Source organism: Protopterus annectens, chromosome 17.part0 (genome assembly GCF_019279795.1).
Source record: "Protopterus annectens isolate FY-2018-M chromosome 17.part0, PAN1.0, whole genome shotgun sequence".
NCBI classification, from domain to species: domain Eukaryota; kingdom Metazoa; phylum Chordata; order Ceratodontiformes; family Protopteridae; genus Protopterus; species Protopterus annectens.
Genome location: NC_056751.1, coordinates 771,721,703 through 771,741,969, shown reverse-complemented (window position 1 = coordinate 771,741,969; position 20,267 = coordinate 771,721,703). Strand labels below are relative to the sequence as shown.

Genomic DNA, 20,267 nt, shown 5'->3' with positions numbered 1-20,267 from the left:
ACACACACACACACACACACACACACACACACACATATATATAGCCCAGAATATCGAAGACCAAATTGTTGAGACAAAAGCATCAAAACCTCACTTCAGTGAATGAATGGATCGTCAAATCCATTCCCAGGGTAAGTAACCACTCATATCACAACTAACAAAAATGAAACTGTACCATCCCCAACCCACCCAGGTGGGCAACTGTGCCACTCACACCCCCCAACCAAATATACCAACTCCAAGATTGCACTGCAGTTGGGAAAAGGGCAAAGTCCACCTTGTTCACCAACAGGTTACTTACCATGGGAATGGATTCGCCGAGCTGGTCATTCACTGAAGTGAGGTTTCAATGCTTTTGTCTCGACAATTTGAACTTCGATATTGTGATATTGTGGGCTTTTGATATTTTCAGGTAGACCTATATATATATATATATATATATATATATATATATATATATATATATATATATAGATATATATATATATATATATATATATATATATATATATAGATAGATATATATATATATATATATATATATATATATATATAGATATATTCATACGTGTGTGTGTGTGTGTGTGTGTGTGTGTGTGTGTGTGTGTGTGTGTGTGTGTGTGTGTGTGTGTGTGTGTGTGTGCGCGTACATTCAGAAAACACTGATAGGTTGTTTTGGTAAAAAAACAAGCACCAAATAAATTAAAGACTGACACTGGGATTCAATAAACGCCATGTTGGCTTTGCATGAAGTCTACATGGCATTTATATGTGTGTGCGATAATGCGCAGTGAGCAGCAGAGCTAATTGCATATTAATGCCGCGCACCACATTTAAACACAAATAAGCATGGTTTCGTGGCTGGCAACAGTATTGCTGGCCAGGAAACCATGTAACGCAACATGGATAGCAAACCTGTTTAACTCAGAGCACAGTAGGTTAGTGGTTTTGCGTGGAATGCCACAATTATCACCAGGGCTTAACATATATTTATCATAGCTCTCAATCTCTTAGTGCAAGAAATCTGGACAAAGCTCAGCATAATGGGGGGACAATGACCCAGAAATAGGGACAGATTTTACATATTTGCTCATTTAAAGTTAGAAATAAGCTAGAATATTGTGTGAAGATACATTTTCTGAAGGATTTGAAGTCTGCACCTCAAATGTATGTAATTATTGCAGGACATCAGTCCTGAGATCATCCCAGTGATATGGCAGAAAACCACAGGGTTTATAAGGAACACACCAAAAAATATATAAAGCAAAAATCTGGAAATTCTGAGAAAATCTGGAGGTATGATAGTTATGTATATGGTCCAAACACAGCACAGGACAGTGCATACAGTGCAGCATATTGTGAAATCCCATTACTGGCCTTCTGTACAAAAGTTGTGTAAATGATCTGTAAGGGTACATGGACTGCCATGTAAGATAAACACTCGGGAAGTGTGTGTATTGAATAGGGACACACACATGAACTGTAGGACTGAACAGAGGGAAAGAGGACAGGTGAAACACCCTAATGTACCTCAGATGAGGGAATGTCAATGGAAGACAGTTTTAGCAGCAACACAAATCACATATCAATATGGTACAGTAGAGTCTGCACAGTGTAAATGTGTATTATATGACTGCCACACAAGGTGACATAATGGGGAAGTTGTCTGCATGAGATAAGAATCCTTACATGAATAATGCAGAGGGCATCTATCAGGGATCTGACATACAACTGGGGTTGGGTGCATATTGTGAAGCTGTGCAAACTGATTTGCCTGAATATGGATGTAATCTCAGCAGAGGTCTCCAAGTGAGGCAAAGGTAAAGGCTCATGGGCAACATTAAAGAACCAACCATAGTCATGGACAATATCAGAACTACCAGAATAATACCACCAGTAATCCCATGCCTCTGACATAACATATGTGATTTAGAGATGGTTCTGCACAAACACATTTGTATAACTATTATGATATGTCCGCACTCTCTGAGGGTAATCATGCACACCGTACTGACAATGTTACTTCTGCTGGAGGTGTTAGGAGGGACACTGCTATACCTGTATGCAATGTTATAATCAATTAATACAAACACAAACAACTAGAACCAGAAACAGTACGGAAACTAGATAAAATTATTTAATAAAATTCATGCAAGTTTTAAAAACTTTCACCAAACTCAAGGCTTCTTCAGGCAGATTAATATGATAAAATCATCCAACAGTATAAATAGTTTAAAAAGTCACAAGCTCAAAACAATTAAGTAAGACATTTAGTAAAACTCGTTTGTGTAGCTCTCTTACTAAAGGTTTTAAAGACACACAACCATTGAGCCCTGGTGGTATATGTCCTTTTAAACTTACTGCCCATCGGTATTCATTATATTCAGTAGCATGCACAATATCTCCTCCTATTAGGGATTCAGTTAAAACATTCAATATTAAAAATTTAAAATCATTTCTATCTGATGCTTATAGAGAGCATTTGTTATAACATGCCTATTCATTTCAGAAATATGATTTCCAATACAGTCTTTCTATTTTTGGTTGTTCTTGCCAACGTAATAAAATTGACAATGATTGCACAAGGCTAAATAGACCAAATGTTTAGTATCACACTTGAACTATTTAATACATACTCAGTTCCATTTACAGGATGGATGAAACTTCTCCTGGTATATATAAACTTGCAAAGTACACACCTACCTCATTTAAATGTACCTGTCTTCACTCAAAGGAAACTGCAGACATGCTTGAGGAGCACTGCTTCAAATGCAGTGGGAGCTTATTACAGAGGAGTGGCAATCGCTCGAAGATCTATCTGTCTCTCTGGCATGTTCTGTTTACATCACAGGCTACACTGACATCCCTATTCTTGTCACATTTGATTTGCAGATACCCGGCATTTACTTTAGGGAAGGGTCCAAGACTGCTCTGTATGCCAGATGCCTGTCACCTCTCAGTAGCCTGTATGATACAGAGTATAGTGACAGAGCTTTCAATCTTTCCATGTATGTCATGTTTTGCAGGTCCTGGATTCTCTTGGTCAGAAACCTCTGTGGTCTCTTCAATTGCTGCAGGTGTCTGTAGAGATACATAGAGAGGGGAGCATTGTACTCAATTAGTGGTCAGAGAAGGGTTGAGTACAGTGGAGCTATGACCTCCCTGGTCTTGGATGTGATGCCCTTAGTTATGAGGTGGGCAATGTAGAATGTGTGTCTTACCACTATGGACACATAGTGATTGAAGTTTAGATTGCTATCAACCTGTGTTCTCAAGTCTCGCACCACTGAGTTTGAGCTTAGAGGGGTGCTATGCATAACATAATTAGCAGGTCTACTTTTTTGCCAAATGGAACAGTGAGGCATTTTCTTGCATTAAAGTTCAGTCCGTGAGTTTGCCACCAATCATTTGTCTGTGTCAGGCCTTTCTGTAATATGTTAACATTGTTGGGGGTGTCTATATGAGTGCATCCAGTTGACTGTCTCCCGAAAACTTGGTAAGCCACAGGCCAGCTATAAAGAGCCTAGCACAGATCCTTGTGACACTCCACTGGTAACTGGTCTACTGGTGGAGGTGGACTCCCCAACTTTGACAGTGTACATTCTATCGGTGAGACATTTGGCTACCCATCTAGTAATGTATGTGTTAATCCCCAGATTGGAGAGTTTCTCTATGATACCTGAATGGGGGATTGTGTCAAAGAGCTTGGCTAAATCAACGTAGGTGGTATGTCCTGTTTTCCCTCATCCAGGTCTTTGGGGACATTATCAAAGAAGTACACTAGGTTTAATAAGCAAGCTCTACCATTGACAAAAACAATATGAGTCTGGACAAGACTGGTGAAGTTCACCTAAGTCACTGTGGATAAATTCCATCATGAATCTTTCCATAGCCTTGTAGAGAAGGCTGGTTAGGCTTATTGGCCAATAGTTCCCAGGGTCAGGTGATGGATGTGTAGGCATGTTCAACTGTGATGATAGTTCCCAGGGTCAGGTGATGGATGTGTGGGCATGTTCAACTGTGACGATAGTTCCCAGGGTCAGGTGATGGATGTGTAGGCATGTTCAGCCCTGACGATAGTTCCCAGGGTTAGGTGATGGATGTGTAGGCATGTTCAGTTGTGACGATAGTTCTAGTTCTTGTAAGAAGGAGAGTGTGATTGTGATTCTGGAGACACAGAATACAATGGTGAGGAGAACGATTACATCAGTCCTGAGAATGTTTATTTTGCTGCCTTGGTGGAGTTAATGGTTGAAATATTACAGTGTGAAAGAATGAAAAATTTGAGGAGAAAGTTCTTTTTTTTTTTTAATAAAAAGGTGACCTCTCTACTCTGTAAATACTTTGCCTTTGGCTCTATCTCTGTAATCCTTTACATAGCATTTTGAAGCATTAAGGAAAAATAATCATCATCCACCCCCATTTCCCATTTTTTGTACATGGGGTCAGGTTGTCTTGCCATCCATCACTGCCTTTCTCAAATCAAAGCTACTCTTCAACCTTCTTTGACAGTCAGCTGCTTGTCACAGATCTTCTGTCACTCTATCCATCCTTCTCTTTGATGGACATCCTCTATTCATCTTGCCCTCTTTATGTCTCTCCCAAATCCTCTTCTGCCTTCTTGCCTAATCTGTTATTTTTCACCTTTTCTGCAATTGGAGCGACTTTGGCTTCTGCTCTGTGTTTTGCATTCCATTCTCCTGTCCTTTGCTGAAGTTCTTGCTCAGAGTCTGCCTGTAATGCCGCATCATCTGCACACAGTAACTTTGTTGATCTGTCTACATCCAGCCTGTTTGCTAATATAGTCCATCACCAGTATGAACAGTTTGGGCTCAGAGCTGAGTCCTGATGTACACCCACTCCCACTGGGAACCCCTCTGTGAGTCTGAACACTGTTCGTACATTTGTCATTGGGTTCTTGTGCATAGCCTGCACTAATTCTACCAGCACTTCCAGGATTGCCTAATGTCTTTGGAGACAGTGTGGATTATTCAAGATCTAGGAAACAGATGGACAGCGCAATGGTGCAACTGTAGCATTGTCACCTCACAGCAAGAGGTTCTCCGGTTCAATTCTCGGCTGGAGTGCCTTCTGTGTGGAGTCTGCATGTCCTCCCTGCATTCGTGTGGGTTTTCTCCAGGTGGTCCGGTTTCCTCCCATGTTACAAAGACATGCATCTGGAGCATTTCTCCCTGGGCCTTCATGGAAAATTGTCTTAGTTCCAAGTCGGACTTTCCTGGTTAACAAATGTTAAATAAATAAACTCATAACCAGGAAGTCGTATCCATCCAGATGGAAGATGGTCTTGGCTTTGTTTTATCAGAATAATCCTGTTCTTATTCAAGCCATCCTGTCTCATGTTTTATGTTTTCCTGCTTGCTTTTTAAGCTGAGGTTTGTCTTGTTCCTTTATAATGACTCATTACTCTGCCTTGTTGGTATCCTTAGGACCCTTCTCTGACATCAAGGATGACTTTTTTCTTTTAGCAAGTAATTTGCTTGGAGTATAGACTAAACATGTTATCAAGTTTAATCCTTGTTATTGTTGTAAATTGCACTTATTGTTATTGTTAGGTGTTGATATAGTTGGTAAAGTTTTGCTTTTACTTTCATTATAGTTTCTATACTAATCTCAACTCTCTCCATAACTGCCAAACAACCCTGTTTGTGTACTTGCAGTGATAATTATTTAAAGTATTCCACAGCTACTCAGATCAGTCTTTTGTTAGATACTGATCATTGTAAGCTTATTATACACCTTACACTGATAGTTTTTCATCCATTCTCCCTGTAGGGGCTGTACCTGCTCCGTTCGCTACGCTCGCTCTGCTCCCCTCCCTGACCTCATCCCCGCCCTCCTCCCACAACATCATCCTTATACCTAACCTTACCCCTCCCACACCTCTCTTCCACTTATCCTATAACCTCTTTAGCTATTTCCTACAGTCATACCTTACCTCTTAACTAATCTACCACTCCACCCATTCTAAAAAGGGCCATATAGTGCTATCACACTACATTCAACCATCATTATGTCCCCTCACTACTTTTTCTATGCTCTCACTTCTCTCAATTACACTCTCTGTCCTAATAATAATCACAACCTTCCAGATACCCAGCATACCTCCTACATCCACCTGTACAACCACCACACATAAACCACATTTACCAAGTTACTCACACATCCACCCTAGCTTATTCACAGTTAATACCTCTGTACTATCCAAAATAAAAACTTTACCTCTCCACAGACACCTCCATTATCACACCACCAGCAGCAACTATGCCATTTTCAAGAAAAAAATAAATATAGCTCTCATAATTTGGCAAAGCATTATATCCCAGTGTGGTGATGTACAACCCAACCCAGGTCCAACACTCCCCAGCCCTAGCAAACTTAGCAAATCTCTCTTGCTGTCAACCATAAATCTCCAAAGCCTTAGAAACAGGATACCTGAACTCCAGGCATGGATTTCACAAAACAACCCTGATATTATAGCAGCTACTGAAACCTGGTTGAAATCGTATGTAAAAGACACGGAGTTTCTTCCCCAGGCTACTCATGCTTGGGAGCCGATTGGCCGAACAAGAGAGGAGGAGGAGCAATATTCTTCCCTAGCAAATATACATTAATTCCCTACTCAAAACCAACACCCAACTTCTCCCCAGCTGAAGTACTAATCTCTATATTAAAACTTAACAACCATAAAAACATTTGCATAATTGCTCTGTATATTCCTCCAGGAAACAACATACCAATATTAGAAAACATACTTTTAATGAAACCTTAGATAAAGTAAATTGGGACCCCCTGAAATCCCTGCCACTTAATGAGGCTATTGAACTCTTTAACTCAGCATTCCTAGACATCCTAAATAGGCAAGCACCCACCCGCCATAAAAGAATAAAACATAACCATGCAAGCTAGCTCTCAAAATCCACCAAAGAAGTAATGTATACAAGGGATAAAATCTGGAAATCATGGCAGAAAAACAAAGACCCTACAACTCTAATACAATACAAACAACCCCGTAACCAGGCAAAACATCTAATAACCAGTGATAAAAAAGCCCACTGCCTCTACCTACAAAGCCAACATAAATAATCCCCAAAAATTCTGGTCACTATCAACCATATATTACATCCAGGGTCTCAAAGCAACCCATCCCCTGACCCACACAAACCCCCATTGAACTTGCCCCCCCCTTCAATTCCTACTTCATAGACACCATAGCTAACCTAACTGCCACCTTTCCTATGGTTAACACCACCACCACCACCAAGAGAGCTGATGACCAAACCATCCCAGAAAACAATCCTACACACAACTCTAACCTAAAATTCTCCCCCATACCCATTGTCACAATAAAAAAAAAATACTTAAGCTTAAACCCTGTTCTCTGGCCCCTGACAATCTACCCCCACACTTACTGCAGCTAGCTGCAAACTGTATAGCTTATCCCATCAGCATACTCATTAACAGATCAATTAAAGAGTCCCTTGTCCCAGACATCTGGAAAAAAGCATTCATTCTCCCCTTACACAAAGGCGGCACCAACAGAGACACCACAAAGTTTTGACCCATAGCTATTCTCTCACCCCTCTCTAAAATGCTGGAAAAATGCATCCATGCCCAACTTCTCAACCACCTGCTTGAAAATCAAATTCTGTCACCCACTCAGCATGGTTTCAGACCAGAGAACAACACCACTACTGCAATTCTCTCCTTCCTTGATACAGTTAACCGGGCACGGGATTCTGGTAAAATAATCGCTTCTCTTTTCCTCGACCTCTCCAAAGCTTTCAATACCATTTTCCACACTATCCTCCTCTCTAAATAATCTACCCTTCACATTTCCCCACCTACCCTACAATGGTTTAATAGCTATCTCTCCAATAGGCAGCAATCCACCAAATGGCAACAGTCTTACTCTCCCTTCCTCAGTACTTACACAGGGGTACCCCAAGGCTCCATACTTGGTCCTGTCTTATTTAGCAACTTTATTAACAGCTTTCACACCACTGTCCCACAATGCTCAGTAATCCAGTATGCTGAAGACGCTACAATAATATGCACTATAAATTCCACCTTGGAACTCCAGCAGATCACCCAGAATGCCCTCACCTCTACTGAATCTCGGATGTTTAACAATAATCTTGCCCTAAATCCAAAAAAAGACAAAACTAGCAATTTTTACCCCTAAGAAAACCACTCCCCTAGATAAAAAAACTCTTCAGTATACAAGCCCAAGACAATACCACTATAGAAGTTGTTCCACACACTAAATTACTAGGCACTATAATAGATGAAAACCTGAACTTTGACCTACACATAAACAGTAACATCAAAACAACACACCAAAAGCTTGGTATGCTGTACAGCCACCAATACTTTCTTAGCCTCTCTACTAGACAAACTTTAGCAACTATATTTTTTACCCCCTCTCCTTTATTGTGCCTCTCTATTCACTAATATCCAAAATTCTAAAAAATCCAAACTTGTTACAACAGAATAGCCAAATTTGCCACCATGGCCAAATTCTCATCCCACCATTGTAACTCACTGAAACATTTAGGCTGGTTGGAACTCCCCCACCAGCTCTCATTCACTCAACTAACTACAGCACACAAAATGATCACAGACCCATAGACTGTCCTGCTCTATCAACTCTACTTGCCAAATACAAACCCAACAGGCAACTAAGATCTGAAAATAATCTACTAAAATTAGAAAAGTCCACCTTCCCAGCCGGTCAACTGTTCTACTCCTTCACCATCACCAAACTATGCAACTCACTTCCACCTTATATAAGAAACACAGGCAGCACCACCACCTTCAAACAAATACTGAAAAATCATCTCAACTCTTCCTGGCTATGTTCCTGCTCTATAACAACCCTTCCTGGCTCTGTACCTGCTAGATAACAAACTTTCCTGGCTCTGGACCTGCTCTATAACAACCCTTCCTGGCTCTGTACCTGCTCTATAAAAACCCATCCTGGCTCTGTACCTGCTCTATAGCAACCTTTCCTGGCTCTGTACCTGGGCTATAACAACCCATCCTGGCTCTGTACCTGGTCTATAATAACCCTTCCTGGCTGTGTACCTGCTCTATAACAACCCTTCCTGGTTCTGTACCTGCTCTATAACAAACCTTCCTGGCTCTGGACCTGCTCTATAACAACCCTTCCTGGCTCTGTACCTGCTCTATAACAACCCTTCCTGGCTATGTATCTGCTCTATAACAACCCTTCCTGGCTATGTACCTGCTATGAAACAACCCTTCTTAGCTCTGTACCTGCTCTATAAAAACCCTTCCTGGCTCTGTACCTGCTCTATAACAACCTTTCCTGGCTCTGTACCTGCTCTATAACAACGCTTCCTGGCTCTGTACCTGCTCTATAACAACCCTTCCTGGCTCTGTACCTGCTCTATAACAACCCATCCTGGCTCTGTACCTGGTCTATAACAAGCTCTATAACAACCCTTCATGGCTATGAACCTGCTCTATAACAACCCTTCCTGGCTATGTACCTGCTATGAAACAACCCTTCTTAGCTCTGTACCTGCTCTATAAAAACCCTTCCTGGCTCTGTACCTGCTCTATACCAACCTTTCCTGGCTCTGTACCTGGTCTATAACAACCCTTTCTGGCTCTGTACCTGCTCTATAACAACCCATCCTGGCTCTGTACCTGGTCCTATGCAAAAATTCGCTCTATAACAACCCTTCATGGCTATGTACCTGCTCTCTAAAACTTCCCTTTCCCGGCCTGTACCTGCTCTATAACAGCCCTTCCTGGTTATGTACCTGCTTTACAACAACCCCCTGCTCTATAACAACCCTTCCTTTCCTGGTTGCCTGGTCTCAAAACAACCCTCCCAGTGTACCTGCTCTGTAACAGCCCTAACTGGCTATGTACCTGCTCTATAACAACCCTTCATGGCTATGTACCTGCTCTATAACAACCCTTCCTGGCTATGTACCTGCTATGAAACAACCCTTCTTAGCTCTGTACCTGCTCTATAAAACCTGTCCTGGCTCTGTACCTGCTCTATACCAACCTTTCCTGGCTCTGTACCTGGCAACCCTCATGGCTATAATGTACCTGCTCTATACTTCTAAACTCTCCCTGGCTCTGTACCTGCTCTATAACAACCCTTCCTGGCTCTGTACCTGCTCTATAACAACCCTTCCTGGTTATGTACCTGCTCTATAACCACCCTTTGTGGCTAAGTACCTGCTCTATAACAACCCTTCCTAGTTATGTACCTGCTCTATAACCACCCTTCCTGGTTATGTACCTGCTCTGTAACAACCCTTCCTGGATATGTACCTGCTCTATAAAAACCCTTCCTGGCTATGTACCTGCTCTATAACAACCCTTCCTGGCTCTGTACCTGCTCTATAACAACCCTTCCTGGCTCTGTACCTGCTCTATAACAACCCTTCCTGGCTATGTACCTGCTATGAAACAACCCTTCTTAGCTCTGTACCTGCTCTATAAAAACCCTTCCTGGCTCTGTACCTGGTCTATAACAACCCTTCCTGGCTATGTACCTGCTCTGTAACAGCCCTAACTGGCTATGTACCTGCTCTATAACAACCCTTCATGGCTATGTACCTGCTCTATAACAACCCTTCCTGGCTATGTACCTGCTATGAAACAACCCTTCTTAGCTCTGTACCTGCTCTATAAAAACCCTTCCTGGCTCTGTACCTGCTCTATAACAAACCTTCCTGGCTCTGTACCTGCTCTATAACAACCCTTCCTGGCTCTGTACCTGCTCTATAACAACCCTTCCTGGCCCTGTACCTGCTCTATAACAACCCTTCCTGGCTCTGTACCTGCTCTATAACAACCCTTCCTGGCTCTGTACCTGGTCTATAACAACCCTTTCTGGCTCTGTACCTGCTCTATAACAACCCATCCTGGCTCTGTACCTGGTCTATAACAACCCTTCCTGGCTATGTACCTGCTCTGTAACAGCCCTAACTGGCTATGTACCTGCTCTATAACAACCCTTCATGGCTACCTTTCCTGGCTCTGTACCTGGTCTATAACAACCCTTTCTGGCTCTGTACCTGCTCTATAACACCCCATCCTGGCCTGCTCTATAACAACCCTTCATGGCTATGTACCTGCTCTATAACTTAAACTCTTCCTGGCTCTGTACCTGCTCTATAACAGCCCTTCCTGGTTATGTACCTGCTCTACAACAACCCTTCCTGGCTATGTACCCGCTCTATAACAACCCTTCCTGGCTCTGTACCTGCTCTATAACAACCCTTCCTGGCTCTGTGCCTGCCCTATAACAACCTTTTCTGGCTCTGAACCTGCTCTATAACAACCCGTCCTGGCTCTGTACCTGCTCTATAACAACCCTTCCTGGCTATGCACCTGCTCTATAACAACCCTTCCTGGCTCTGTACCTGCTCTATAACAACCCTTCCTGGCTATGTACCTGCTCTATATCAACCCTTCCTGGCTCTGTACCTGCTCTATAACAACCCTTCCTGGCCCTGTACCTGCTCTATAACAACCCTTCCTGGCTCTGTACCTGCTCTATAACAACCCTTCCTGGCTCTGTACCTGCTCTATAACAACCCTTCCTGGCTCTGTACCTGCTCTATAACAACTCTTCCTGGCTCTGTACCTGCTCTATAAAAACCCTTCCTGGCTATGCACCTGCTCTATAAAAACCCTTCCTGGCTCTGTACCTGCTCTATAACAACCCTTCCTGGCTCTGGACCTGCTCTATAACAACCCTTCCTGGCCCTGTACCTGCTCTATAACAACCCTTCCTGGCTATGTACCTGCTGTATAACAACCCTTCCTAGCTATGATCCTGCTCTATACCAACCCTTCCTGTCTATGTATCTGCTCTATAACAACCCTTCCTGGCTATGTATCTGCTCTATAACAACCCGTCCTGGCTCTGTATCTGCTCTATAGCAACCTTTCCTGGCTATGTACCTGCTCTATAATAACCCTTCCTGGTTATGTACCTGCTCTATAATAACCCTTCCTGGTTATGTACCTGCTCTATAACAACCCTTCCTGGTTCTGTACCTGCTCTATAAAAACCCTTCCTGGCTATGTACTTGCTCTATAACAACCCTTCCTGGCTATGTACCTGCTCTATGACAACCTTTCCTGGCTATGTACCTGCTCTATAACAACAACCGTTCCTCGCTCTGTACGTGCTCTATAACAACCCTTCCTGGCTATGTACCTGCCAGTCCAGTCCACTGGACTTTTCCCGGAAAACAAATGCAATAAATAATAAAATAAATAAATAAATAGTCTTTTGATTGACAGTTACAATGTATGTCTCAAGGGACTTTTTACCTGAGATGATTTTATTTATGTCGCCACAGTTGTAATCTAAATTATATCTCAATAAAATTAATTGGATAGTCAAAGAAAAAAATCTGAAAGACTTTTTGCATCTAAAACCTCACAGGAAGTCCATTCTTCTAGTGTGGACCTGATTTCCTTTATTAACAAAACTGAAAAGGCACTCATTGTACCAACGTCCTCTGTCCCTTTGAAGACTCTAACTTGGACTACACTTTCTCAGCTGCAATCAGCTTACCTAGAAAGACATCCAAGACGCAAGTGTTGTTTTGTTCTCCATTATATAGTGTTTCCTAAGGATAAGGTCATTTTCTCTATGACTAATCATTTAATATCTTAAGTAATGTCAAATATGGATCTTAGCCACAAGATTAATTTATTATTGTTTTATTCTCAACTTCTAAATCTGGGGCAGAGGTAATTAGACTTGATGGATCCAAAAACAACAACTTTGGGTTTATATGTCTAGGACTGAGGGTACAAGGGAGCTTTACCAGATTTTTTGTCACAGCATAAATTCGGGAATCTTTGGAATACAGTGGCAGTCTCTAATTAAACAGTCATTTATACTGGACTTTGCTATTATTTTACCAAGAAATCTGTTGAGACCAGTTCTACTAATAAAGGCAACAACTTTAAGGATGTTTGTTAGCTAGTGAGATTTGTGAAGTAGTCATCCTTCCACACTTTTAGCAGACATTATAAGCTGGTTTTGTTACACCACTTATTCAGTGAATGTTAGTTTGTTTTTTTACAGAGAAAGTAAAGTCAGTAATGAAGGAAACAATATGACATACTTCCACGACACAATAACATTAAATGATTGACTTTACTTCGAATACTGCACTATTCATTTCCTGTCCTCCATTCTCCCACTGTTGCAGTTGTTTTTCTTGTTATTGCTGTTTCCCTTATATTAATATTGTGAGGTTTGACAATTTTGTTAGATTAGACTATTTAGCGTAACTTTGTTATATTTTGTCCTGCTAGTTTATTGCTGTTGAGTGCTGGCACATGAGGTGTGTTTATGATGTTATACAATGTTGTCAGCCATGCTGTGACCCTGTGCATACTAAGGGCCATATGACAGAATAACGATTTTGTACTATCTCAGGCAGTCCTGTACTCAGGGCCTGGGTATATTTGTTACCCACTTATGTAGGATGTTTTTCTTATTGGATGCATTGTCTATGACCGTTAAGGCTACACACAAATGTCATGTTGGACAATTTGTGACATCACAACTAAAAATCTGAGAATATTCACTGTGGTTGCTTGTGTGAAATGCATTGAAAAGTGATTGGTTTGTACACTCTGTCTTTATGGTTTGGTACTGGAGTGTGGTGCTATTTCTGTCGGACGGAAGGAAGTTTCTAACTATGCACTTTTCAGGCCATTGTTTCTGAAAATTCGTTAATGCACTCTCCTCTGAATTGTAACTGATGGGAACAGCCTATCAGACACAACAGGCACTGCAGACAACTAAAGAGTGTGTGATCGCATCTGCTTTTTGCATGCTTCTATAGCCAGTTGGTAAGCCCTTGGCTTGATTTTTAACAATAAATGTCTACTACATAGCCAGAAATGAAATCAAACCACTACTGTTATGGTGAGCACGTCAGACAACTAGTATGTCTTAAAGAAACAAAGCAAAGGAGGTACTACAGAAACATTTGACTCTCGCAAAGGAATCCATACAGTCCAGACGGGGGCATACACTCTAAATCTGTGCACAAACTTCCAAATTAAGACGTGAGCATAAGAAGTCACAGTTAGAAGATACAACATAGAACACTCGGGGGAAATATGAAGAATTATTTTTCATGGAAATGGTTGGAGATATTTGAAAACTTTTCTAATGATAAAATGGTACCAAAACAGTGAGGTGGTTCAAGAATGTATGGGGCAAACACAACACAATTTTTACTCTGGTTTAAAAAGACCATTAATGGGATCTGCAACATACTGAAAAGGGTCGGAAAATATGCAGACTAGATGGGTCAAGTGGGCAGTATCTGCCATAAAAAACAACATTTCTGTGAAATACACTGATTATACCAGTCATTTTCCCAAAATAATGTTTTTACAGAAGTTCACATTTAGTTTATGTTCTGTATCTAATGATTGCTTTCTAGGTAATTAAGTTAGCAGATTTCATTTATATGCTGTTATCACAAATTTAATACTGCAAAATGCAATTTGCATTTCAGTAATTTTCTTCTGTTGACAGAGAGCACACATATTTTGCTGCAGAATGTTGTATGAGAAAAGCACAAGCTATAGTCTGCCATTCTAATGATTCCTATAATGTTTTGGTATAAAATGAAGCACCAACAAATATTTCTCTTTATTTCACTTTGATAACAAGGAAGGCCCACTGAGAATCCAAATCTCTGCACAACCTGGGAACAGAAGGAAGCAGACTTATTTTCTTGCAATCACTCAATGTGTAAGTCAGTATAAAATATTTAAACCTACATAGCTAGTTTTAGAATTGCAATCTTGACTTATTTTCTATGCAGCTTCTGCTCCAGAGTCTCTTTTCTAATTATCTTTCTTTGAGCAACCAAAAATCCAGCTACATGAACAGGGACTCAGTTTTTCCCAGTACATCTTTTGTTACTGGAGTATACAGTTGATTCAGCACACATAATTTGTCAAGCAGGAATGATCCTTGTTAAGGATCTTGCACTCTAAGTAGAGTTTATACACTACAAGTTAAAGTCTAAAGGTTGGGGTCTACCTCTTTAAGGTGTAATAAATTTTGGACTCATTATGAACCTTTTTTCTGTATACTTTTACCTTTACTCTATCAGTAAATATAAAGCATCGATACTGTAATAATGAGTCTTCCATTCAGACCTAGTTTTATACTAATGTGGGCCAAGGACAGAGGCCAAAGAAGATGCCTCTTACTAAGCCTTGACCAAAATCCCCTTATACAGGTGGTGGGCTGGTAGCCACTAGGCAATCAGGATCTCTGAATGTGCAGATGTTCTGTGATACATTTTATGCCTTATTTTTGAAAGATTATTACTACTTAAGTATTCCCTTTATTTTCTTTACTGCTAGCTAGATGATTTGCATATGTGAGGCCCAATATATATATAAATGCACTTTCGTGTGAAGATTAAAATAAAAATAAAAAAAAAACAAACAAAAAATAATAAAAACATGTAATCTTAGTTGTACATCAACGTTTAGTGTTGATGTACAACTAAGCAAACTAGTGCTGGAATTGTGGTACAGTGGAGATAAGGGAATATTCCCTTTTCCCCACTTTAGTGTGATCTCAGAGTGAGAATATTAAAGTAAGGGGGGTGTGGGGGGTGCTTGTCTGTTTTTTGTTTGGTTCATAGGTTAATAGGTTCATAGGTTAGTTAGCCGAGCCAGGAATATACTTCAACAAAAGTGCAGTTTCGCTGAAGTGGGGATCTACTTTTCTTTTTCGAACAAGTGTAATTTCGATGAAGAAAATTAGATCCATATATATATATATATATATATATATATATATATATATATATATATGGTTCCCTATCAGAAGCCTGAAACACTATAAGCCTGAAAATCAAAATCCTGAAATCTATAGACTGAAAGTTCAAAATCCAGAAAGCCCAAAATCCTGAAACTCAAAATCCTGAAAACACAAATAATGCTAATATGTCACTATAAAGACACTAATATCTACCAACTGACCCTGACCCTAACCCTACTAACCCTACTAGGTCGACACTCACCTGACCTGACCCCTAACCCTCACTCACTTAAACCACCCGTAGCCCCAATATTTGGCACTATTGCATACATGCCTAACCTGCGCCCTAACCCTAACTCACTTAAACCGCCTCTAACCCTAACATAAAACCAACCGCACACTTACCTGAACCCAACGCATGACCCAACACCACAGGGCTAACAATAGCAAAGCCACAATGACGCCAGTATGTCCATTTTGTGTTTTCAGGATTTTGAGTTTCAGGATTTTGGGCTTTCAGGATTTTGAACTTTCAGTCTATAGTTTTCAGGATTTTGATTTTCATGCTTATAGTGTTTCAGGCTTCTGATAGGGAACTATATATATATATATATATATATATATATATATATATATATATATATATATATATATATATATAAAAAATATATCAACACAGGGAGGTTGGCATAATGGCTAAGGTGTTTCGTGGGGTAATTGGCTAGGCTTAAAATAGCCTACAAGGGTAGCCTAGTACTGATCTATGAACCTATGAACACACACATTCCTCCCACACATACATTTACACTTTCTCTGAAAAGCTAGGTCTATAAACACACAAACACACATTCCATTTTTATCTACATTCAAAATGGAGGAATGCCACGTTACATACGTCATGCCTTTGGGGTGACAATGGAAAGGAAAGCAGTCAGATAAAATCAATAAAATGATAAAGGGGACATGCGGACTCCACACAAGATAAGCTACAGCCAGTCATTCCACCAGAGAATCCAATGCTGTGTGTGGCAAAGCTTATCGCTGTAACACTATGCAGTGATGAGTTGCTTTCACATGCATCTTGTCGAGACTGGCAAAAATGGCCACTTATTTGTACAGTGCTGTCATTTGACTGATTGAAAATGAAAGAATTTACAGCCAACTTGTTGGACTTAAATACAGTGCACCCCCCACACACACATACACATGCATAAGCCACATATTGTCAAGAAAAGAGAGAGAGGCTTTATGTGACTTACAACGAAACAAAGCTATTGTAACTACTAGTGACAAAGGTGGGTTGGTAGTTATTTAAGGAAAACAGGATTCTTTATTGGAAGCACAGAGGCAATTATCTGGTAGGAGAATGTATTACCCTATGTGTACTGATCCCGCACCTATTTTGAGAAACCTTTTTTTGACTTCAGCAGTGAACCATGTAAGATTTACAAATGGTCAAAAGTTACAACTTATGATGGATGACCCTTTGAAACAAGTTTTATATTTTTTACCTAACATCCATAAAAAAACTAATATCCCTTCCCAGGAGACCTATTGTGTTACATATAAGATCATTAACTGAACTGGCATTAACATTTTTAGAATGTTATTTGAAACCCTTTTTTGGAATTTATTCCATCTAAGATGAGGGATATAACACATTTTTGAAAACTTTGGAAGTTAAAGCTTCTGTATATTTAATCACTCTGGATGTTAATTTCCTCTATATTACTATACCTCATGAAGCAGAGATTCAAGCAGTTAGCAATTTGTTGATCAGATATAAGAAATTTGCTCATACATTTAATGAATTTTGACAAAAACTGTGTTTTATTTTGAAGATGAATGTTTTCTTCAGCTAAGTGGTACTGCTACTGGTGCTACGTTTGCACCCATATATGCTGAACTTTTTATGGGTTTCTTTGAGGAAGAGTATGTTCGGAGTTTAGTGAATAATGCAATTTTTAAATATATAACATCATAAGTTCATAGGTTAACAGGTGTTTACTAGGCCAACAACCACGATGTCCTTTTTAAGCCTAACCCTGCATCCCAAATCTCTGACAAGTTCTGATACCCTTGATAAGTGCAAGCAGGGGTTTGGGAGATGAACCATTTACAAGCAGGGGCCTAGGAAATGAAACATTTACGGGTTGCATGTCTCAATTAGAGACACATGGCTGCCAAAGCAGGGATGAGTTTCCTGATCGCCATCCAATTGTCCAAGTTGCACTTGAATTCGGTTAGGGAGGAACTTTGCTTTATATGGATGGGGAGCCTGTTCCAGGGACAGGGTAATTTCTGGGATACATACTTGTCTCACCAGCAGGTCCTATTTATATCACAGGCAAAGTTTAAATCTTTAGAATGGGTAATTCTGGCGCTGTGTGTTTTGTGGATATGCAAGAGGTCCATCAGAGTGGGGCTTGACAATTCCCTGTCTACCAGGCATAGATCTCCACTCAAAAGCCTGTAGGAGATAGAATACAGGGATAGGACCTTGAGGCAGACTGCAAAGGACATTTTACTTACACCATGTATTCTCTTAGTGAAGAATTTCTGTGGCTGTTCCAGTTTCTGGATATGCCTGGTTAGGTACATACCGAAGGGGGCATTGTACTCAATGATAGGTCTGATGAATGCCAAATACAGTGGAACAATAACTTCCTTGGACTTAGATCCCATACCTTTGATTATAAGTTGCAAAACATAGAATGATTTCCTCACTACTGTGACATGTGATGGTCAAAGGCTAGATTATTATCTGTGTGTGTCCCTAAGTCCCTGACTATTGGGTCAACTCTAAGGGGTGTGTTGTCAATATGATAGTTACCAGGGGTGGATGACTTCCCAAAGGATACTATTATGCATTTCTTGGCACTTAGTTTTAGTCCATGACTCTGACACCAGTTGTTTGTGTCAGCCCCTTCTGGGTAAGTGTGGGATTCAATGACAGCTCCTAATTTGCAATCATCTGCACATTTCGTCAGCCAGAGAACACTGACATTGGCCTTCACTTCAGAGAAGTAAATGCCAAAAAGTGACAGTCCAAGGACTGATCCCAGAGGGACTCCAATTGTGACTGGCCTCTTTGTAGAGGTGGACTCCCCAATTCTAACTTCCTGAGTTCTGTCTGTGAGCCAGTTGGCTATCCACCAGATGACATACTAGTTTCTACCTAACCTCTTGAGTTTGTTAACAATGTCCAAATGGAGTATTGTGTCAAATGCCTTGGCCAGGTCAGGGTAGGCAGTGTGAACTTTTTTTCCCTCATCCATTGCTTTGGTTACCTTCTCAAAGAAGTCCACCAGGTTGAGTTGGCATCATCTGCCCTTGATGAAGCCAAACTGGGTTGGGTCCAATGTCTGGAAGTTTATTATATCTCTATTGATCATTTCTATGATAATGCTTTCCATGGCTTTACATATAAGACTAGTGATACTTATGGGTCTATAGTTTCCAGGGTCTGTAGATGGCCCAGCTTTCTGCAGGGGAATGACTGTTGCTATTCTCTATTCATGAGTCATGAATCCAGTTTGGAGACTACAGTTAAATAGTAATTCCAAAAGCCCTGTTAAGTTTTTGGTCTTAGAGAGAGCATTAAGGATATGTTCCCTAGTGACAGTAGGGGGAGTTATATTTGATGATAATTCCTGAGGGAAGGTTTAGGGGGTGAGAGGAATAAAGTTGGAGCTGAATTTATCAGCCTGGACATTAGCTATAGCTTCTGGCGCAGTATAGGTGGCTCCATTTACAATGAGCTCTGCACACAATTGTGTATTGCCTTTGAGGTTGTACACATAGTTAAAGAATGTCTTGTGGTTTTCCTTGGCCTGGGAGGCCAAATTTATCTCAAATTTGGCATTGGTAGACTTTATTTGTCCTCTGAGTTGTTTGTTTAGTTTGATGATAATGTCTTTATCCTGCTGGGTGCTGCACCTCCTAATTTTTGCCATGATTTTCTTCCTCCTGTTATACAGCCTATTGATTTTGTGATTCCACCAGGGGGGCTTGTTTTTTGAGTTATTTATGTACTTCTTCCTTGTGGGTACAGCTGCCTGTCTGCAGCTATTAACATGCCTGTACAAGGTTTCTGTGGACAGATCTGCATGGTTTCAATATCTAGATGCCCGCTGGTTGATCTAAGATGGACAAGAAGATGAACTGGGGGAATTTTTGATGTTTATTAACAATAAGAGATTTGACATTAAATTAAGGTTGCCACTCGTCCCGTTGTCAGCGGGACACTCATGGGTTGAGCTGCCTCATCCCATTGCCTACTGTGCAAAGTAGTGGGACTTTTCAAGTACTACTTTTCATTCGCACTAAATTGCTGTGGAAAAGCCGTAATTACTTCCAGCTTTTCCACGGCAATTCAGTTACATCACCAACCCAGACCTGCAGGCAAAGCTGCTGCCTGTTAGGTCAA

The 20,267-nt window shown here is 40.6% G+C and overlaps 1 protein-coding gene across 1 annotated transcript in view; it reads right to left on the bottom strand.

Annotated features, from left to right (window-relative positions):
* Positions 1-20,267, bottom strand: part of LOC122791315 (synaptotagmin-1-like) — a 1,919,109-nt gene that overhangs the window by 646,309 nt on the left and 1,252,533 nt on the right. The gene's annotated exons all lie outside the window — the stretch shown is intronic.